Genomic DNA, 23,723 nt, shown 5'->3' on the forward strand with positions numbered 1-23,723 from the left:
AATAAACTCCAAGTGGATTAAATACCTAAATGTAAGACCAGACACTGTAAAACTCTTAGAGGAAACCATAGGCAGAACACTCTATGACATAAATCACAGCAAAATCTTTTTTGGCCCATCTCCTAGAGTAATGGAAATAAAAACAAAAATAAACAAATGGGACTTAATGAAACTTAAAAGCTTCTGCACAGCAAAGGAAACCATAAACAAGACGAAAAGACAACCCTCCAAATGGGAGAAAATATTTGCAAACGAATCAACGGACAAAGGATTAATCTCTAAAATATATAAACAGCTCATGCAGCTCAATATTAAAAACACAAACAATCCAATCCAAAAATGGGCAGAAGACCTAAATAGACATCTCTCTAAAGAAGACATACAGATGGTCAAGAGGCACATGAAAAGATGCTCAACATCACTAATTATTAAAGAAATACAAATCAAAACCACAATGAGGGCTTCCCTGGTGGTGAAGTGGTTGAGAATCTTCCTGCCAATGCAGGGGACACGGGTTCGAGCCCTGGTCTGGGAGGATCCCACATGCCGTGGAGCAACTAGGCCCGTAAGCCACAGCTACTGAGCCTGCGCGTCTGGAGCCTGTGCTCCACAACAAGAGAGCCCACGACAGTGAGAGGCCCGCGCATCGCGATGAAGAGTGGCCCCCGCTTGCCACAACTAGAGAAAGCCCTCGCACAGAAACGAAACGAAGACCCAACACAGCAAAAAGATATAAAATAAATTAATAAATTCCTACCTCCAACATCTTCAAAAAAAGAAAAAGAGAAAAAAGAAATAGCAGAAAATTTCAAATTAGGCATGAGCGTGAATTAAAAAAAAACGACAATGAGGTGTAGTTTCTAACCAGTATCACCTCACACCGGTTAGAATGGGCATCATCAGAAAATCTACAAACAACAAATGCTGGAGAAGGTGTGGAGAAAAGGGAACTTTTGCACTGTTGCTGGGAATGTAAATTGATACAGCCACTATGGAGAACAGTATGGAGGTTCCTTAAAAAAACTAAAAATAGAATTACCATATGATCTAGCAATTCCACTACTGGGCATATACCCAGAGAAAACCATAATTTAAAAAGACACATGCAGATTCTGGGGTTCGTTTAGAGGTTTGAATTTTCTCGGAGAAAGACGGGCCGGCCGTGAGGAGAAAAGGAACAAGCCACAGCAACATCTAAGCCCTTGAAAGGATCCTGAGAGAGGGGGGAAAGGGAAAACAGCAGCCTCCAGCCCACCGCTTGCGTCTTCTGTCCCTTCCCACCTATCTTGCCCACCCCACCAGCCCACGTTGCCTGGGACTTGAAATCTGTGGCCGAAGGACCGTCACCAGATAACATCAAAAATAATCAACCACCCTCCGTTCCCAAACCCACCCAAATTCACTCATCCAGAGTTTACTTTTTTTAATCCACTCAGAACTTTTTTTCTACGACCCCCCTCCCTACATGGAGTTGGGTAGGGGGGAAATGAATACTGAGTTGGCCTTTACTTTTTTTAAGGAGACTTTTTGATCCAAGGAGGCCCCCCAAATAATTGAGTTTTGGGTCCTGGTTGGTTGTTTTATTTTTTTTCTCCAAAATTTTAACCCCCTCCCGCACTGAGCCCAAGGTGCTGACGTCACAAAAAAATTGGATAAACACCTCGATCATGGGTTCGGGTCCCATGGACCCCAAAGAGCTTCTCAAGGGCCTGGATAGCTTCCTTAACCGAGATGGGAAACTCAAGAGTGTGGATGGGATTTCGAAGATCTTCGGTCTGATAAAGGAAGCACGAAAGAGAGTGAGTCGATGCACTTACTTGAACATTCTCCTGCAGACCCGTTCACCAGAAATATTGGTCAAGTTTATTGATGTTGGTGGTTACAAGCTTCTTAACAATTGGCTGACATATTCAAAGACAACCAACAACATTTCCCTCTTGCAGCAAATTCTACTGACCCTGCAGCACCTACCACTCACTGTTGACCACCTCAAGCAGAGCTCCGGAAATTGGCCTCAGTCCTTGTCAGCGACTGGATGGCTGTGATCCGCTCCCAGAGCAGTACCCAGCCTGCTGAGAAAGATAAGAAGAAACGGGAAGAAGAGGGAAAGAGTCGAACCACCCCTCCTGAGCGACCGTTGACTGAGGTGAAGACTGAGACTTGGGCTAAGGAGGCCCCGGAGAAGAAGAGGGAGAAGCCCAAGTCCCTCCGAACCACGGCGCCCAGTCACGCCAAGTTCCGCTCTACCCGACTAGAGCTGGAGACCCCGTCTTTGGTGCCCGTGAAGAAGAATGCCTGTGCAGTGGTGGTTTCTGACAAGTACAACCTTAAACCCATCCCCCTCAAGCGTCAGAGTTCCACAGCTGCCCCAGGATATGCTGCGCTCCCTGCAGAGAAGAAATACAAGCCACTCAACACGACACCCAATGCCACCAAAGAGATCAAAGTGAAGATGATCCCGCCACAGCCTATGGAGGGCCTGGGCTTTCTGGATGCGCTCAATTCAGCCCCTGTTCCAGGCATCAAAATTAAGAAGAAGAAGAAGGTGCTATCACCCACAGTTGCCAAGCCAAGCCCATTTGAAGGGAAAACGAGCACAGAACCGAGCACAGCCAAACCTTCTTCCCCAGAGCCAGCACCTCCTTCTGAGGCTATGGACACAGAACGTCCAGGGACCCCAGTTCCCCCTGTTGAAGTCCCAGAGCTCATGGATACTGCCCCTTTGGAGCAGGAGCTCTGGAGGCAAAGCCAGTGGAGAGTCCCGGAGATCCTAGCCAGCTGACCCGGAAAGGCAGGAAGAGGAAAACTGTGACCTGGCCTGAGGAGGGCAAACTGAGAGTATTTCTATTTTGAACTGGATGAAACTGAACGAGTGAATGTGAATAAGATCAAGGACTTCGGCCAGGCAGCTAAGCGAGAGATACTGTCAGACCGACACGCGTTTGAGACGGCCCGGCGTCTGAGCCACGACAACATGGAGGAGAAGGTGCCCTGGGTGTGCCCCCGGCCCCTGGTGCTGCCCTCGCCTCCTGTCACCCCTGGAAGCAACAGCCAGGAGCGGTACATCCAGGCTGAGCGGGAGAAGGGGATCCTTCAGGAGCTCTTCCTGAACCAGGAAAGTCCTCACGAGCCTGGCCCTGAGCCCTATGAGCCTATCCCCCCAAAACTCATCCCCCTAGATGAGGAATGTTCCACGGATGAGACCCCATATGTTGAGACCCTGGAGCCTGGGGGGACCGGTGGCTCACCCAATGGGTCAGGCAGTTCCAAGTTGCCTCCTGTTCTGGCCAATCTTATGGGAAGCATGGGTGCCGGGAAGAGCCCCCAGGGTCCTGGAGGAGGAGGCATCGATGTGCCCGAGATCCTCACCTCCATCATGGGTAGCCCTAACATTCATCCCTCAGAGGAACTGCTGAAGCAACCAGACTATTCAGACAAGACCAAGCAGATGCTGGTGCCTCATGGACTCTTAGGCCCTGGTCCCATAGCCAATGGTTTCCCACCGGGAGGCCCTGGGGGTCCCAAGGGCATGCAGCACTCCCCGCCTGGGCCTGGCGGACCTATGCCACGTCCCCATGGAGGCCCTGGGGGCCCTGGTGTGCCAGTGGGTCCACGTCTCCTGGGTCCCCCACCCCCTCCCCGGGGGTTGATCCCTTCTGGGATGGCCCAGGTGACCCCATGTGGGGTGGCCCGATGCATGGGGGACCAGGTCCGGGGCCATAACATAGAGGCTGTGGTGGCCGAGGCGGGAGTGAACCACCTTCTCCTCCTCCTCCATTCCGAGGGGCCAGAGGAGGTCACTCTGGAAGAGGACCTCCAAATGGACAAGGGGGCCCCGGTGGGGGCATGGTCGGAGGTGGTGGGCATCATCCCCATGAAGGCCCTGGTGGGGGCATGAGCAGTGGCAGTGGATATCGTCCCCATGAAGGCCCTGGCAGTGGCATGGGTGGTGGGCATCGCCCCCATGAAGGTCCTGGCGGCGGCATGGGTGGTGGCAGTGGCCATCGTCCTCATGAAGGCCCTGGTGGAGGAATGGGTGCTGGTGGTGGGCATCGCCCCCATGAAGGCCCTGGACATGGGGGGCCCCATGGCCACCGGCCTCATGATGGCCCTGGTCACCAAGGCCACGACCATCAAGGGCCACCCCCTCATGAGCACCGTGGCCATGATGGCCCTGGCCATGGCGGAGGAGGCCACCGACGGCATGATGGAGGCCACAGCCGTGGAGGAGACATGTCAAATCGCCCTGTTTGTCGACATTTCATGATGAAGGGTAACTGCCACTATGAGAACAACTGTGCCTTCTACCACCCGGGTGTCAATGGGCACCCCCTGCCCTAGGGACCACCTGCCCACCCCGCCCACACCCCTGTGGACTGCAGCCTTGCTCCTTCCACCCTTTTATGGCTTCTGTGAGGCCCGTTTTCCCCTTTCCCCAGCTGATGAGGCACCGGCCCCCTCAGTGCCCACCTGCCTGGGTTCCTGGGGGTTTTCTGATGCCTGGTGCGCATTGATGTACATATTTTCCTCCAGTCTGAGGAGGAGAGAGACTGGACACATTCCGTACCCTGGGCGGCTGAAGAGGAGACCCAGCTGGCTTCACTTTTTGAGGAGATTTGCCCTTTATGCCAAGCGCCTCTCCGGTATTACCCTTTATGCCTGAGAACCTAAAGTTGGTTATCCTGGAGAACACCTCTCCTCTCCTCTTGTGGGTCCTCCACATGCACACAGAACTCTGACACGGGATCAGCTGCACTTATGAAATCATCCCAGCCAAGTTCATGCTTCCTCGTGGGGTGGGGAGATGGTAAAAGGGGTACTGTGGATCCCACTGCCCTGAGAGGACTCAGTCAGGCTGGATCTGAGCTCTGGAACACATCATCCCCACTCCGCCCCTGACACAGGCTTTACATTGAGTCCTTTCTCAAGTAAGACTCTGCAATCTTCCGTGAACACCCAAGTTTGCATCATGGGTCTGCCAGGTTCAATGATGGCAAATTCAGGTCGGCATCCGGTGAAAAGTTTTAGCTGGTATAGGTGAGGCCATGGGTGGTGGTCCACCCTTGCCTGCAGCTCATTCTGGAAATTAAAACACTTCAGTGAGACCAGCTTTTCATCAACTGAAGCCCGGCGTGCTGGACATGCCAGTCACACTACACGCACTGCCTCTGGGAGTTAGCGTGCTCCTGGCCCCCCCCGGAACCTTGTGGGTGTGAGGCCTCCAGCTCCCTTGCCCTGTCAGCCACCTCTGAATCCCCACCAGGTGCCTTCCTGGGTGGATTCGATAAGATGCCCTGCCCTCTCCCAGCCCTCTCCTTCACCTGTCTCAGCACAGTTGTTTTCTATGAAAACAGTGGATCGGTTGGGTTTTGTGCATGGTCTTGGGTTAGAGCCGCAGTGGATTTGACGATGAGCATTTTCTTTTTTCTTTTGGTTTTGTATATTTTGTACATTAATAATAAACAGTGGAAAGAGAAGTATTTAATAATAAAAAAAAGAAAAGACACACGCACCCCGATGTTCATTGCAGCACTATTTACAATAGCTAGCTCATGGAAACAACCTAAATGCCCATCGAAAGACGAATGGATAAAGAAGATGTGGTACATATATACAATGGACTATTACTCAGGTATAAAAAGGAATGAAATTGGGTCATTTACGGAGACGTGGATGGACCTAGAGACTGTCATACAGAGTGAAGTAAGTCAGAAAGAGAAAAACAAATATCATATATTAACGCATATATGTGGAATCTAGAAAAATGGTACAGATTAACCAGTTTGCAAGGCAGAAATAGAGACCCAGATGTAGAGAACAAACGCATGGACACCAAGCGGGGAAGGTGGGTGGGGGGGAGATGAATTAGGAGATTGGGATTGACATATATACACTAATATGTATAAAATAGATAACTAATAGAACCTGCTGTATAAAAAATAAATAAAATAAAATTCAAAAGAAAAATGAATTGCAAGATAGCACCAGTGGAGCATGAAACCACGCAAGGGACCCTGGTGCCCTGTGCGACCACACAGGCCTTACACCCCTGAAGCTGGTCCTGAGTGCAGGGAATTATGAAAAGGGCGCATCCTCTCCACGGGCCGAGAAGCAGCAAAATGAAGGTTGGGCTGAGGAGGATGGAAGAGAATTCTGGCCTTCAGGGGTTCACAGTCCCATGGGGGACGCAGAGAGAAGCCAGCAGGTAAGCCCAGCACAGAGCCCCAGGCCCAATGGCCGAGGCATAGCAGTAGCGGCAGGAACTTCAGGAAAGCAGCTACCCGGCTGGGCAGAGGCCGGGGGGGGTCAGGGATGGCTTCCAGGAAGAAATGATTCAAGATCTGGATTTTATAGGACAGGAAACCTACGAGGGTCCCTGAACTCCCAGGGAGTCCCTGGTCCATTGAATTGGACCTTGGATCTCTCATCCTGACCCCAGACTCCAGCTAGCCCACTAGCCATGAAACCTTCAAGACCTCAGCTCCAGCCCAACCTTGGTCCCACCTGCGCATCTAAACCACAGTCATAGAGGTTTTCTGCCCTTAGGGCTGCAAATCCTTGAAGGCTCAGTCTCCATAAAGAGAACTTTGACCCAGGACACCATTCCTAATGATACCGAGGCTTAGATTTGAATCACATAGGAGGGAGACATTTGTCTAGTGGGCAGACCTGGCTGACGAGTGGACATCTCCGGTTCTCTGGGGTTCTCTTCTTGGGTGTATGCAGCGATTCCTGTGAAGTGATGAAAATCTTTATTTTATTGTGAAAAGTCATTTCCCAAAATAAAGCCAACCGCCCAAGGTGGCAATGGAAGTGAAAAGTAAGTGAGGAGTCTAAGGAAGTGATGGGTTTTAGCTAGAAACTAGAAGCCATGGGGGAATTAAGGAGCGGATGTGGAATCTGACGGTGGCTCTGACTTGTGAGTGTTTGAAAACAAGGAAAAGATTTATGAAATCATTTCAGCAAGTGCTTCAGCCAGGGCAAAAATTGCTCACTGAGTGGGAATGAATACTTTGGTGACTGCTCAAAAGGCGGTTGAGTATTGTGAGAATTTGCCCAGGGAACCCAGGATTCTCCGTGGAAATGCTCTTGGAATACAGCTGGGAGCCCCATTAACATTTCCATAAAGCACTGGGTGGCAGAGGCAGCCGTGTGGCTATGGGCTGACTCTAAGCACAGGAAAGGTTTAAACGTTCTGCAAAGTGTCTTCCCTTTGCCACAAAAGTTAATAGGGGCGTGGCATTATCATTCATCATGACCTCCTTTCAGCTTAGAAGCTTTGCTTCAACTCTGCATGAATGCTGGTTGAGTAATGATAGGAGGCAATGGAGAGGGGAGTTTATTTTACTGGAGAATTAATTTTAATATTTTATAAATGGCTCTGGTCTTTAGTAATGGAATCATTAAAGATCTGAAGAGGTCATCAAAATACTTTTTTTTTCAAGTACACACTCTACTAATTTAAGGGGGGAAATGTCCTATAAAGATACTTGAGGATTTGGGAATGTCAACTTCTCAGGATATACCCTGCTTGAATTTCAAGGATCTACACACAAAAGGATGCTCACTCACCCTAGCGTGAACATACCCAGGTATATTCTTGCTTAATCAGGCAGCACACCTGCACTCACAAGTTCAAGCGTGCACACCCCCCTTTCCCTACATCATGTAGATATCTCTACAGACTTCTTTCTCTTTCTATGTGATGCCGCTTCCTCCTCTTTCTACTCCTCAGGTCAGATCCTAGCCAAAGGTCCATAAACGTCACTCAACAGGTGTTCTAGTGGTATCCCGAGGAAAACACATGAGCTCTTTGTGATCACCCCCAACCGCCACCCCACCACAGGTACTAACCTGAGCTTCCAAGTTGGAAAAAACATCCCATAGGGCCTGCCCAGGGTTATTGGGGCCAACTGGCTTAGAGCAACCTGCTAAAAATGCCTCATTTGGGGCAATGGGTCACTGAGAAGATCCCAGGTCACACTCTGCTTCATTCCTGTTGTACTTTCAGACCTCCAGTCTGTGAACAAGAGCCTTGCAGCAGGACAAACACTCGAGATAGAGGAAGGAGGGCTGGTTTGAAGGGCTCCATCCTCTAGGATAACAGAAACTCAGGAGGATACCAAGTCTTCCCTGGATGGTTTTCTGCAAGGAGGACAGAAAACCACAGGTGAAGGACCACCCCGTTGGAGCACTCTTAGATGCTAAAGCACGGGAACCGTGCACACCTGTTATTTTCTCAACCCCTGGCCAACTGTAACAAGCAAGGTAAATGTGATGGGACATATTCTGAGGGCACCCACGCCGGTTCGGCACCTAGCTGTTCTCCAGCTATGAAATTAAGTCTTTGCTAAACTTTCTCTTAGGTGAATATAAAGAATAACAGCAGATGTAAGTGAGAGAGAGGCTGAGTTGCTCTGCATTGGCTTCAACCTGTGGCCAGCATGATAGACAGTGGAAGAGGGATGAGATGGAGAACCAGAAAATGTGGCTTCAAGGACCAGCCATGCAACTGGTCCGCGAGGTCATGTGATCACTCAGACTTTCAGCTTCCTCATTTCTCAAATGGGCATGATAATCCCTGCCTTGACTGTTGTTATCAAGATTCAGTGGGTCAGTGAGCATGGAAGTGTTCAGGAGACTACAAACCCCTCTGCACATGTTAGGAGTTATTACCTAGCTGTGGGCCTGGCTCTTCTTCCTGCTTCAACATAACTGTAATTCCTTTCAAGTTTATTGAGGGCAGGTCCTTACCTCCGGAGAGGCCACTTCTGGCTCCTTTCCCCACTCCCTTATTTTTTCCTCCTCAAGAAAAGAGGAGGAACACAACTGATTATTGAGAGCCCAATATTTATCAGGCCATATTTTCAAGAGCAAAAGGGCTGACTCTTGTGTTTGCTCTGATTTAATCCGCCTTCTAAAGGAAAGCACACCATTCTCTCCTTCTGGTCCACCTTTCCTGTGTGTGTCTGGGAGGGTAAATCTGGCCAGCCTTGCCCCTGGAGCCTGCCTATCTTTTCTTTGAGAGAAAGATGGGCAACTCCACCTTATTCTCCAGTCTAGCCCTCTCAGGTCCCCCACTTTGGGGAGCTTGTTCAGAACTTAATAAAGCTGGTTCTTTGACTCCTATTTGGCAAGTTATCTTTGCATCTCTTCTTTCTTTGACTTAAAATTTAAATGGGAAGAGGAGTGTCTTAAGCCCCTTGAACTCGTTACTCTTTACAGTTTTTCACAAATCCCATGTGGCAGATGGACCCCAAGGTGATCCCCCCAAATTCCCTGCCTTCTGATGTTCATATCTTTGTGTAATACCATCGCCTTAAGTGTGGGTAGAGCCTGTGACTTGCTTCCAACACTAGAACATGGAAAAGGTGACAGGATGTCACTCTCATGATTATGCCATATTAGCAGACTGGAGATAGAGACTCCCCTTGAAGTTTCATGAACTATAAAAGGCCACGCTGGAGAAGCCCATGTGACAAGGAATGGAGGTGGCCTCTAGGACCCAGGGCTTCCTCCGGAACCTGAGGGTGGCATCCAGCAGAAAGCTGAGGGTCCTCAGTAATTGAGCTGCTAGGAAACAAAATCTTCCAGCAACCTGAATGAGCTTGGAGGGGGATTCCTCCTCAGTCGAGCCTCCAGATGAGAGTGCAGCCCAGCAAATATTTGAGGGCAGCCTGTAAGACCCTGAGCAAGAGGATCCAGTTAGCCCACGCCCAGGCTCCTGACCTATATGACAGCTGTGTTAGTATTATTAATTGTGAGTTAATGGAGGTGTGTTGTTTTAGGCTGCTAAGTTTATGACAATTTTGTGATTAGGATAATCTATACTTGTGATCGTTGATATTTGTGATGACAACTATTTCACCCATTTTCCGTTAGGACTTTACCATGCTAAGGCTACTTTCTTAGGCCTCTGCTAACACTCACCCTTGTTGGTCGCGTGCCCCTCTTGGCATGTTCTGTGCACATCCTGTCTGTTCCCTGTCAGACTCTCCCATCATCATTCACTTAGAGGTGATAATTGAAACTGTGGGAGTCAGTGAGGTCATGTGAGACAGAACATGGAGAGGAAAGAACAGAACAGGACCACACCCTGGGGAATGTGCACATCTTGAGGCAGCTGGTCCAAGTCTAGATGTGCTATAATACAAAATACATGCCCAATCTCAGAGACTTGGTATGAAAGGGAAAATGTAAAATATATCATCAGTATGTTTTACAATGATTACATGCTTAAAGAATAATATTTTGGATATGTTAGCTTAAGTAAAATATGTTATTAGATTTAATTCACCTGTTTATTTTTATTGTTTTAAGACAGCTACTAGGAACTTAAAATTACATAAATGGCTCATATTTGAGGTTTACATTATATTTCTATTAGATCAATCGATTGATAGATGTTTTGGAATTATTTTCTGGTGCCAGGCACTGTGCTAATGATTTATGACACTATGTCATCTGATCCTCATGTAATACTGTATCGTTTCTGTTTTACAAATGAGAAAGTTGAGGTTCTGAGAACTTAAGTGACTTTCCCAAGATTGCATGAAGAATTCATCAAGAGGCAGAAATTCAAAGCCAGGTCTCGTCGTCTCAGAATTCTTTGCTGGTAACCACTATGCTCTGCTGACTCCTTAGATGAATGAATGAGTGAAGGAGTGAATGAATGAGCACGAGTGTATGTTTCTGATGGTGATGCAAGGTGGAATGATTGGCTCTTGCCACTAGGCTCTCTAGCCAAAGGCAAGCCTTGTTGCAGAGATGGCGCCCCGGACTCCCTTCCTCCTACCCCCCCTGTGTGAGGCTGCCACACAGCCTCCCTTGGGAATCCCTGTATCTGCCATCACTCGTCTGACCATCATTCCAGATCTCCCCCTGGTCTCTGCTCTCAGCAAGTGAACCCAGCTTTGCAGAATCGCAAGGCGACATCTGATGGCATCCGAGACTGAGCTCAGGCCTGGCACTTGGGCGTAGGCAGTTCTATGGAAGCGCCTTGGCACAATCCCAGTTCCTGCCGTGGCTGGCAGGGAAGAGCAGGTGTCCACTGGACAGAGCAGCCCTTCCTGTCAGCCCAGACCTTCCCAGGAGGGAGGTGGCTTCCCATGAAGCTCTTCCCTGCCTGTAGGGATGGAGCTCTCATGTGTGGGTACAGGGCTGAGAGCGTGGGGAGGTGGACCCGTATGTGCCCACCCGCTTTCTCCTGCCTCCCTGAAACCCAGAGCCGGGAAGTGACTTCCCAGGCCACTTAACTGGTAAGCGGCAAACTCTGGATTCTAATCCATATGTGTTTAACTCCAAAAGGTTTGTTCCTTTTTCCATAACCCATGCTGCCTCCCTCCTGAGCTTTCCATCTGCATCATTCATGGTCTGCTAAGCCTCAGTTTCCTCATCAGTAAAATTGGGATGGTAATAATTGGGCTGCTGGGAGGATTCACTGGGATAAGGCATGTGAGGACCTCAGCACCGGGCTGGGCACAGCACAGACACTCTGGAAATGAGTGCAGTTATCAGCAGCAGGATGGCCATTATCACTATGGGGGCCCCTGGGGTGTCTGCAGGGACTTTGGGGAAGTGGCTGGCAGTTAAGAGCATCTCTTCAAGGCTTCTGGAGTGGCCTAAGGACGCCTTCCTGGACAGCATGACTCAAGATTAACATGCAGTGGATAAGCAGTGTTGGTCCTCCCTGGAGGCCCTGCCTGGGTCACATCCGTGGTGACTTCCCGAGTTCCCAAGGCCCCGGGTGCGCCAGCAGCCTCAGGGACACTCACGACGGACCTTCCTTCAGCCCCATGGAGGCAGCAGCCGCCCAGCCAGCCCTGATGGGGCAGCTCCCGGACGGGAAGGTCTGCAGCCCCCGGAAGCAGCGTGCCTGTCTTGGGTCATTTGCTTGAACCCCATCGCTTCAGCTTTTGTGAGATGCCAGACATATTCCGATGTCCTTTCTATCGTGTGCGTGAGTGAGAGCGGGGCCACCAACTACCAGCAGCTCTGGGAGACACACCGTGTGAAATGTGAACAGAGCTGAGGTTTCCCAGTGGAACCCCGTGGCAGGGAGGCTGACTGCTCCTTTGCCGTTTCCGGAAACTTTGGGAAGGCCAAGTGGGATGTGCAAGTACCTTCAGCGGGATGGCTGGGCTCTACTCTGGGGGACGAGTGAGGGAGAGTGTCTCCAGGAGACCAGCTCTGACCCCCCTCACCTTCCTGCCTGGCTCCTCCTGGGCCCTGGGGAGCCTTCAGGGTCTGGTGCTAAGACCGGCTCCTGGAGGACTTCCAAAGAGGCAGAGTCTACTGTTCTCAGAGACGCCAAGGACTTTTTTTCAGAGGATTCAGGCGGGTTGGAGAGAGACAGCACAATTCACAAAATAAATCAGAGCCTGATACTGCCGTCAGCCCAGGAGACAAATATTTATACTATTTATCTTTATATCACTGACACTCCCTAGGAAAGCTGATCTGTATAGAATAACATGTCGCTTAGGAGGTAAAAACATTTTAAAGTTTCTGAGGGCCACGTTTATGGTTTGGCAACACTTATGGCTTCCCCAGCCAGGGACAGGGATGGGGGTAGGGGGTGGGAGTGGGGAGGGAAGGTGGAGGGGACGCGGATGGACGGAGGGTGGCTGCAGGAATGCGCTCCCTGGGGACTTCTGCATGTTAAACTGTGCGGTGAGAACCGACCTGCCTTGAGAAAAGGTGGGGGAATGTGGCCCAGCCCTCACTGTTCCCCCATTATACGTCTCACAGCACAGAGAGGGTAAGCCATCCACCCAAGGGTACACAGCTCTAAGTCAATCTTGGCGTCTGATCTCCAGTCTCAGCTCCCAGGCACCCATCCTGACCCAGGCCCTGTCCGCCTCTAACTCCCTCCTCAACCAGACTCCAGGCCAGGCCCAGCCAGAATCCAGCCCCACCGGGCCCCACTCTAGCCACACTGACTGCCTCCAGATTCTCCGGGCCAACTGCCGCGCTCCCTTGCAAGGCCCCAATCTTCACAGGCAAGGGCACCACTGTGTCTGCTGCACGAAGTTCTCTCAAGCCAGACAGGAAGCAGACCCAGAGAAGGGAGCAGAGCAGCCAACCAGGAGGGGGAACATTCCTTCCCACTGGGGGGCCGGCCAAGGGGGAGATGGGGTCTGGAACGGTTTGCGGGTCAGCAAGGAAGGTGAAGAAGAGCCTCATAATTCAGGCATTCCTGCGCTCCACCGCCTGCCCCAGGCCCTGAGCGGGGATTGAATGAGACAAGCTTCCTGCCCACAGCGTCTCCCAGGTCAGCCAACAGAGGAGGCAGCTGGGAGAAGTGCAGTGAGGTGAGGAAAGGCTTGGCTGCCCGAAGGCAATTCCCCTCTGCCCTCAGCCAGCCTGATGCAGGTGGTGAACTGTGCTCCATGGAGTCTGAGGAAGCCTTACAGGAACGGCCCTGCACACTGCCCTCACGGACTTAGGACCTGGCTCGAGAGACAGGACTCCCGCAGCGGGAGGGTCTGAGCCCCCAGGATGCCAGAGCCCAGGGCGGATGTTCCAGACAGAGGCACACAGTGCAAGGTCCTCTCTAGTTCAGGGAGGGGGAGTGACACGGACAGACCTCAAGAAAAAGGCTGGGTCTTCCACAGGAAAAACTTAGACCACCTGAGAGGAGCAAGGAGAGACAAGGGATGGCTCAGAAAAAGGTGCTGCTGCAGTTTTAGCGGGAACTGCCCCTGCCTGCACGTGGCCTCTGGTCCCCTTCCTCTGCCCCCGCCCCTGCGGAGCTGACAGCCCTGAACAATGGCTGGGATGCTGTAAGCACACGTCATTCATTTGCCTACCTTAAGGGAGGCCTGTAAGTCTTTCACTGTGTGTGTTTTCATCAAGAAGTAATCTTTACGACCACAAAAAATGTCCAATAACATTTCTCTCCCCTGGCAAGCATCCCCCGTATATCAAAGGCTCAAATACACAGTGTGAAAGCTTGCAGGGACAGGTGTTGGTGAGAGCTTTATAGCAGCCTGCAGGAGCTGTCTGAGCGTCACATGGGCTCACACAAATCTCACGTGGCTCCGGGAACGGACAACTGGCCCGCAGAAAGAGATTCCTCCCACGTGTGTTCGTTCTGCCTTTCTTCTGGAAACGCTTCTCCAGGCCAGGCACTGGGCCAGGCACAAGGGACACAGACATCACCACGTCAGTCTGCTTGTCCCCGAGAAGCTGGTTTTGCCGCATGCTGTTCTACGTGCTTTGTATGTTGTAACTTCTTTAATCCTTGGAAAAGCCCCAGAAGGTACTCTGACATTCCCCATATTACAGATGGGGAAACTGAGCCCCAGGGCAGTTGAAGTAACTTGCCCAAGGTTACAGGGCTGGTCAGTGGCAGAGCTGCTTTGCTTGCATGTTTCATCTACCGGACTGTGAACATCCCAGGGTCAGGGCTGAGTGTTGTTCATCTTGGCACCGGGCTGAGCACAAAGGAGTCCTCCGGAAAATGCTGGCAAATGTATGAGCATGAACATGAGAGCCAGAAGGGAGCACAGGCCCGTCTAGAACCTAACTCCTACATTGCACGTGAAGCCACCGAACCCCAGAGAGCAGAGGGAGCTTCTCTAAGGAGTGACCTTCTTAGGACCAGAGTTTCCTGGCCCCTTCCACACCAGTGCACTTGGATGTCTGCACACTTTTTATCTGGGAGTACCTCTAATAAGCAAAGGGAGGAAGACATTCTATGGATGAAGCAGCCATCGTGAGCCAGACACGACATCAGGCGCTTGATGTGTCCACCCAGCTCACCTCTCAAGTGAGGAGGGCAGATCGACCCAGCTTGGGGCACTCTGAAGTTGGGTGCTTTCCACTGCATGGAGCTCCACTCAGCCTGCCCCTCACTGGGCAGGCTCTACCCCTCCCTTCAGGGGCCTGGCACAGGGCTAGGTGCAGGAAGGAGGCTCAGGAGAGGTCCCTGTCTCTCTGGGGTCCACCCTCATGACCAGAGGACCTGGCTTGCAAAGGAAACCAGCTCACACCCAGACCTGTTCTGTAGGTGCAGTGGATCCAGGGACACAGTTCACATGGACTGGAATCTACTACTGTCTCTGCCAAGGGCTCCTGATAGTTTCAGGGTCATGCTTTTGTCTACAGACTATTGTCTATCCCTCTCCATTTTCCTTACCAAGCTCTATTCTTCATGACACAAAGACCCATCAAACAAAGTACTGTCATGTATTTGTTCTATACTATTGGATTTATTTATAGTTTATAGTAATTTATATTTTATACTCCTGGATTAGAACATCAACAAACTGTTCACTGCTATACCCCAAGTGCCTAGAACAATGCCAGGTACATATTAATTGCTTAATAAAACTTTTTTAAAATAAATAAATGACAACAAAAGAAAACACATCAACAAAAGACAAAAACCACATGATCGGGCTTCCCTGGTGGCGCAGTGGTTGAGAGTCCGCCTGCCGATGCGGGGGACACGGGTTCGTGCCCCAGTCCAGGAAGATCTCACATGCCGCGGAGAGGCTGGGGCCGTGAGCCATGGCCGCTGAGCCTGCGCGTCCGGAGCCTGTGCTCCGCAACGGGAGAGGCCACAACAGTGAGAGGCCCGCATACCGCAAAAACAAACAAACAAACAAAAAAACTCACATGATCATCTCAATAGATGTAGAAAAAGCATTAGATAAAATTCAACATCCATTCATGATAAAAATCTTACCAAAGTGGGTATAGAGGGAACACATCTCGACAAAATAAAAGCTATTTATGACAAACCCACAGTCAACATAATACTCAACAGTGAAAAGCTGAAAGCCTTCCCGCTAAAATCTGGAACAAGACAAGGATGCCCACTCTTACCACTTCCATTCAACATAGTATTGGAAGTCCTAGCCACAGCAATCAGATGAGAAAAAGAAGGAAAATATATCCAAGTTGGAAGGGAAGAGGTAAAATTGTCAGTAAATTCAGATGACATAATACTATATATAGAAAACCCTAAAGACTGCACCAAAATTACTAGAACTGATAAATGAATTCAGCAAGGTACCATGATGCAAGATTAACATATAGAAATCTGTTGCATTTCTTTACACTAACAATGATATATCAGAAAGGGAAAGTAAAAAAAAAAAAAAAAATCCCTTTTAAAATCATATCAAAAAAATAAAATACTTAGGAATAAACCTAACCAAGGAGGTGAAAGACTTATATGCTGAGAACTATAAAACATGGATAAAGCAAATTGAAGGTGATTCCAAGGAATGGAAAGATATCTCACGCTCTTGGATTAGAAGAATTAATATTGTTAAAATGGCCATACTACCCAAAGAAAGCTACAGATTTAACGTGATCCCTATCAAATTACCTATGACACTATTCACAGAACTAGAACAAATAATCCTAAAATTTATATGGAACCATAAAAGACCCAGAATTGCCAAAGCAATACTGCGGAAAAAGAACAAAGCTGGAGGCATAACCCTCCCATACTTCAGACAATACTACAAAGCTACAGTAATCAAAACAGCATGCTAATGGCACAAAATCAAACATATGGATCAATGGAACAGAAATGAGAGCCCAGAAATAAACCCGTACATTTATGGTCAATTAATCTTTGACAACGGAGGCAAGAATATACAGTGGGGAAAACACAGTCTCTTCAGTAAGTGGTGTTGGGAAAACTGGACAACCACATGTAAATCAGTGAAGTTAGAACATGCCTTCACATCATACACAAAAATAAACTCAAAATGGCTTAAAGACTTCAATAGAAGACTTGACACCATAAAACTACTGGAAGAGAACACAGGCAAAACATTCTCAGATATAAATCACTGTAATGTTTTCTTAGGTCAGTCTCTGAAGGCAATAGAAATAAAAGCAAAAAAAAAAAAATGCAGAGAAAGCTTTCAACAAAATTCAACACCCATTTATGATAAAAACACTCCAGAAAGTAGGCATAGAGGGAACTTTCCTCAACATAGTAAAGGCCATATATGACAAACCCACAGCCAACATCGTCCTCAATGGTGAAAAACTGAAAACAGTTCCACTAAGATCAGGAACAAGGCAAGGTTGCCCACTCTCACCACTGTTATTCAACATAGTTTTGGAAGTTTTAGCCACAGCAATCAGAGAAGAAAAGGAAATAAAAAGAATCCAAGTCAGAAAAGAAGTAAAGCTGTCACTGTTCGCAGATGACATGATACTATACATAGAGAATCCTAAAGATGCTACCAGAAAACTACTAGAACTAATCAATGAATTTGGTAAAGTAGCAGGATACAAAATTAATGCACAGAAATCTCTTGCATTCCTATACATTAATGAGGAAAAGTCTGAAAGTGAAATTAAGAAAACACTCCCATTAACCACTGCAACAAAAAGAAAAAAATATCTAGGAATAAACCTACCTAAGGAGACAAAAGACCTGTATGCAGAAAATTATAAGAAACTGATGAAAGAAAATAAAGATAATACAAATAAATGGAGAGATATACCATGTTCTTGGATTGGAAGAATCAACATTGTGAAAATGACTTTACTACCCAAAGCAATCTACAGATTCAATGCAATCCCTATCAAACTACCACTGGCATTTTTCACAGAACTAGAACAAAAAATTTCACAATTTGTATGGAAACACAAAAGACTCCAAATAGCCAAAGCAATCTTGAGAAAGAAAAACGGAGCTGGAGGAATCAGGCTTCCTGACTTCAGACAAAACTACAAAGCTACAGTAATCAAGACAGTATGGTACTGGCACAAAAACAGAAATATAGATCAATGGAACGGGATAGAAAGCCCAGAGATAAACCCACGCACATATGGTCACCTTATCTTTGATGAAGGAGGCAAGAATATACAGTGGAGAAAAAGTCTCTTCAATAAGTGGTGCTGGGAAAACTGGACAGCTACATGTAAAAGAAGGAAATTAGATCACTCCCTAACACCATACACAAAAGTAAACTCAAAATGGATTAAAGACCTAAATGTAAGGCCAGACACCATCAAACTCTTAGAGGAAAACATAGGCAGAACACTCTATGACATAAATCACAGCAAGATCCTTTTTGATCCACCTCCTAGAGAAATGGAAATAAAAACAAAAATAAACAAATGGGACCTAATGAAACTTCAAAGCTTTTGCACAGCAAAGGAAACCATAAACAAGACAAAAAGATAACCCTCAGAATGCGAGAAAATATTTGCAAATGAAGCAACTGACAAAGGATTAATCTCCAAAATTTACAAGCAGCTCACACAGCTCAATATCAAAAAAACAAACAACCCAATCCAAAAGTGGGCAGAAGACCTAAAGAGACATTTCTCCAAAGAAGATATACAGATTGCCAACAAACACATGAAAGAATGCTCAACATCATTAATCATTAGAGAAATGCAAATCAAAACTACAATGAGATATCATCTCACACCGGTCAGAATGGCCATCATAAAAAAATCTAGAAACAATAAATGCTGGAGAGGGTATGGAGAAAAGGGAACTCTCTTGCACTGTGGGTGGGAATGTAAATTGACACAGCCACTGTGGAGAACAGTATGGAGGTTCCTCAAAAAAACTAAAAATAGAACTACCATATGACCCAGCAATCCCACTACTGGGCATATACCCTGAGAAAACCATAATTGAAAACGAGTCATGTACCACAATGTTCATTGCAGCTCTATTTACAATAGCCAGGACATGGAAGTAACCTAAGTGTCCATCAACAGATGAATGGACAAAGAAGATGTGGCACATATATACAATGGAATATTACTCAGCCATAAAAAGAAATGAAATTGAGTTATTTGTAGTGAGGTGGATGGACCTGGAGTCTGTCATACAGAGTGAAGTAAGTCAGAAAGAGAAAAACAAATACCGTATGCTAACCCATATATATGGAATCTAAAAAAAATAAAATAAAAGGTCATGAAGAACATAAGAGGCAGACCTACTAGAGGATGGACTTGAGTATATGGTGAGGGGGAAGGGTAAGCTGGGACAAAGTGAGAGAGTGGCATGGACATATATACACTACCAAACGTAAGATAGAGAGCTAATGGGAAGCAGCTGCATAGCACAGGGAGATCAGCTCGGTGCTTTGTGACCACCTAGAGGGGTGGGATAGGGAGGTTGGGAGGGAGGGATACACAAGAGGGAAGAGATATGGGGACATATTTATATGTATAACTGATTCAGTTTGTTATAAAGCAGAAACTAACACACCATTGTAAAGCAATTACACTCCAATAAAGATGTTTAAAAAAATGAAATAAAATAAACAAATGGGACCTAAGCAAACTTATAAGCTTTTGCACAGCAAAGGAACCCATAAACAAAATGAAAAGACAACCTATGGAATGGGAGAAAATATTTGTAAGTAATGTGACTGACAAGGAATTAATTTCCAAAATATACAAATAGCTCATACAACTCAATAACAACAACAAAAAAAAAACCCAGTCAAAAAATGGGCAGAAGATCTAAGTAGACATTTCTTCATAGAAGACATACAGAGCACCAAGAGGCACATGAAAAGATATTCAACACTGCTTATTATTAGGGAAAAGCAAATCAAAACTACAATGAGGTATCACCTCACACCAGTCAGAATGGCCATCATTAAGAAGTCTACAAATAATAAATGCTGGAGAGGGTGTGGAGAACAGAGAACCCTCCTATAGTGTTGGTGGGAATGTAAATTTGTGCAGCCACTATGCAAAACAGTATGGAGGTTTTCCAAAAAAACAAAAATATGGTTGCCATATGATCCAGCAATCCCACTCCTGGGCATATACCCAGAGAAAACTCTGATTGGAAAAGATACACGCACCTCAACATTCATTGCAGCATTATTTACAGTAGCCAAGACATGGAAGCAACCTAAATGTCCATCAACAAATTAACGGATAAACAAGATGTGGTATATATATATACAATGGAATACTACTCAGTCATAAAAAAGAACAAAATAATGCCATTTGCAGCAACATGGATGGACCTAGAAATTATCATACTAAATGAAGTAACTCAGGTAAGACAAATATCATAAGATATCACATATGTAGAATCTAAAAAAAATGGTATAGTAGCTCTATTTTTAGTTTCTTAAGGAACCGCCATACTGTTCTCCACGGTGACTATGCCAATTTACGTTCCCACCAACAGTTTGGGAGGGTTCCCTTTCCTCCACACCCTCTCCAGCATTTGTTGTTTGTAGATTTTTTGATGATGGCCATTCTGACAATCCCACTCCTGGGCCTATATCTGGAGAAAAACATTGTTTGAAAGAATATGCACCACAATGTTCATTGCAGCGTTGTTTACAATAGCCAAGACATGGAAGCAACCTAAACGGCCACTGACAGATGAATGCATAAAGAAGATGTGGTACATGTATACAATGGACTATTACTCAGCCATTAAAAAGAAATAAGTCAGACAGAGAAAGACAAATATCACATGATTATATGTGGAATCTAAAAAAATGATACAAATGAACGTATTTACAAAACAGAAACAGACTCATAGACTTAGAGAACGAATTTATGGTTACCAGAGGGTAAGGTTGGGCGGAGGGATAAATTGGGAATTTGAGGTTGACATGTACACACTGCTATATTTAAAATAGATCACCAACAAAGACCTACTGTATAGCACAGGAAACACTGCTCAATATTCTGTAATAACCTAAATGGGAAAAGAATTTGAAAAAAATAGATAAATGTGTATGTATAACTGAATCATTTTGCTGTACACTTAAACTAACACAACATTGTTAATCAACTATATTCCAATCTAAAATAAAAAATAAAGTATTATTTCAACTATTATCAGTTGAAAAAAATTTTTAATGATATAAATGAACTTATTTATAAAACAGAAATAGACTCACAGACATAGAAAACAAACTTATGGTTACCGAAGGGGAAAGGGGGTGGGAGAGGATAAATTAGGAGTTTGGGATTAGCAGATACAAACTACTATATATAAAATAGATAATAAAGTCCTACTGTATAGCACAGGGAATTATATTCAATATCCTATAATAAACCATAAAGGAAAAGAATATGAAATATATATATATGTATGTATATACAACTGAATTACTTTGCTGTGCACCAGAAACTAACACAACATTGTAATCAACTATACTTCAATTAAAGAAAATAGAAGACATTCTTAAGAACGTTTGGGGGCTTTCACAATAAAAAATTCTGCCATAAGAGAATTGACTAGAAAGGGGCATGAGGGTAATTTTGGGGGTGATAAAAATGTTCATTTCTTGTTTGGGGTGGTAGTTAAATGGGTGTATAGAATTGTCAAAAACTCATTGAATTGAACACTTAAGATTTGTTCATTTTATTGTAAAAAATTATACTTCAATTAAAAGAGAAAGAATAGCTATGGAAAAAAGAAAAGAATGGACCCCTTTGAGAATCTGAAGAAATTCAATAGATCTATGGATCCTGCCTCTCCCAACAGTACACACATGTACACACACACACACACACACACACACACACACACACACATACACTGCTACATAAATATCTGAAGGTCATGGGTTAGGGAATTCCCCACAATGTCTGGTCATCCAGGTTCCTCCCCTGGTAAAATTCCTGCCAGCCAAAATCTGATTTGCTCTAAGCAGAAACAATGCCACACAGGTGCCATCTTTAAGGGAGCAATCTGGGGGTCTCCCCTCTCAGTGGGACAAGGAGATTGTGAAGCCATTTGGATCTCCTTCCGATGCTCCACCATGGCCCCCGGAGATGCTCTCTCTGGGCCTATCCATGGCGCTGCCCAGGGGATGCTGAAGTGAGTCTCAGCTTTGTTTCCCTCCTAATAGGGAGAAACCTGGCTGTTGGAACCGATTTACTCTCTACGCCCTCTGCCGCAGCCTCTAAGCATGGCTAATGAGTACGCTTGACCTCACAGGCTCACCCCAGCAGCTCCGCAAATGTCACCCAAGATCTCTCCTGACATCCAAATGCAGAGGGCACAGTATTTTCAATTAAAAGTTATATCCTCCCATGTTTCGTTTCTCTACTCTTTCAAAAGCAACTTGCTGATAATTCCGGGCCCTTTGATGCCGAGCCAAGGGGCCAGGGTCGCTTTCTCACCTGAGTAGAATGTATTAATTTAACTTTCAGAGGAAGCTCAGGCTGTGGATGGCTCAGGGTTTCCACCAGCCGTGGTGAGGCCCAGAACAAAAGCGTATCTATCCTGGCCAAGGGCTGTGACTGGGGCATGGAGACATGCATAGGGGCAGGGGCTAGAGATGCCTGAGGACATGGTGACATGGATGCAAATGGAGGGGATGCTAAAAGGGGGTCTCGAGCCCATCAGAGCATCCCTGGAGTAAGGTGTAGCCTTAGCCCTGTGCTGCATCTCTGGGGTCCTGGCCTCTGGCCTCATTGCCACACTGGCTCCAACACCACCTTTGCAGCTCTGCCTGAGTTAGATGCTCATCCTGTCTGGGGCACCCTCTGACCCAGGGGAGCTGATGGTCTACTCCAGGCTGAGACCAGGCCTGCTCTGACCCAAGGCAGAGGGAGAGGCCTCACAGTGGGGACGTGATGGGAGTGATCTGGGAAGGTTTCCCTGCTCCAAAAGCTCTCTCCCACTGTCCCATCATAACACCTGAAGTTCCATCACTATAGACCCTTTCTTTGGATGAAACCTCTGGCTCTGCCATAAGGAGACATTGGGCAGCTTTGAACCGCTTTGACTCTTATTTATAAGATGGAGACACTAGTATCTACCTCCTTGGGTTGATTTAACAATTAAATGAAGTAATCCGTGTAAAGTTCCTAGTGTGGTTCTTGGCATAGAAAAGGTGTGCAGTTGACACTGGTTCTTTTAGCCCCTCCCTTTACCTTCTTCAAGCGTGTCTGAGTTCAGAACTTTTCTAACAAAGAGGTGGCAGATGATGGGATGAGGGGAGGGTGGGGAGGGGAAACAGGAGAGAAATCAGTTCACAGCCCAAGCCATTATTCAAGGAAAGAGGTAAAGAGGGAGGGAGGAAGGTAAGGAAGTGAGTTAGGAGGAAAGGAGTTAGGAAGTTAGTAAGAAAGAAAGAAAGGAAGAAGAAAGAAAACACCGCTACTTACCCTAGGCCAGGCCCCGTCCAGGGTGCTGAGGGTAAAGAGGCAGGAATGACCTGCCCTTAGAAGTACCCGTCTGGTAGTAGGGCTGGGTAGGGAGTGGGGCAGAGTAGCAAACAGGCCCACTTATTATGGGGTGGTGAGTGATGACTGCGGAAGCAGGAGACTCAACCAGGTTGTTCAAGACACCCCCATCATCACCCAGCAAACTCTCCTCTATGGCTCCCCTCCATCAGGGGACCCATGGTCAGCCATGACCCACCATAATTCCCCCAGTCAGTTCCCCACCCACCTCTCAGCCCCTTCCCCTGCTCCCCTGGCAGCAACAGGACCACTGAGCTGTGGGTCGTATTTACATGCTTCCCGGCCTCCAGGCCTTTGCTCCTGCTGGCTCTTCTGACTGAAACACCCTTCAACCCAACCCTCCAACATGGCTGACCCTATGGAAGAAGAGCTCAAGAAACAGAACCTATGATTATGGACCGGAAGTCTCAGCGCAGACATCCCCTCCTCCCCACGGCCTTCCTCTCTGCTGCGTTTCCTCTGCTGTGCTCCCCCAGCACCCTATCACCTGCCATTTATCCCATGTCTCGCTCACCACGGTACCCGCTGCAACTAGCTCACCGCCT

General features: G+C 47.1%; 1 protein-coding gene and 1 pseudogene across 1 annotated transcript in view; one reads left to right on the top strand and one right to left on the bottom strand.

The window, feature by feature from the left end:
• The window catches only part of CSMD2 (CUB and Sushi multiple domains 2), a 667,671-nt gene that overhangs the window by 471,936 nt on the left and 172,012 nt on the right, over positions 1–23,723 (bottom strand).
• LOC132419638 (serine/threonine-protein phosphatase 1 regulatory subunit 10 pseudogene) lies at positions 1,668–4,347 on the top strand (annotated as a pseudogene).

The sequence above is a fragment of the Delphinus delphis genome, chromosome 1 (genome assembly GCF_949987515.2).
Source record: "Delphinus delphis chromosome 1, mDelDel1.2, whole genome shotgun sequence".
Taxonomy (NCBI): Eukaryota; Metazoa; Chordata; class Mammalia; order Artiodactyla; family Delphinidae; genus Delphinus; species Delphinus delphis.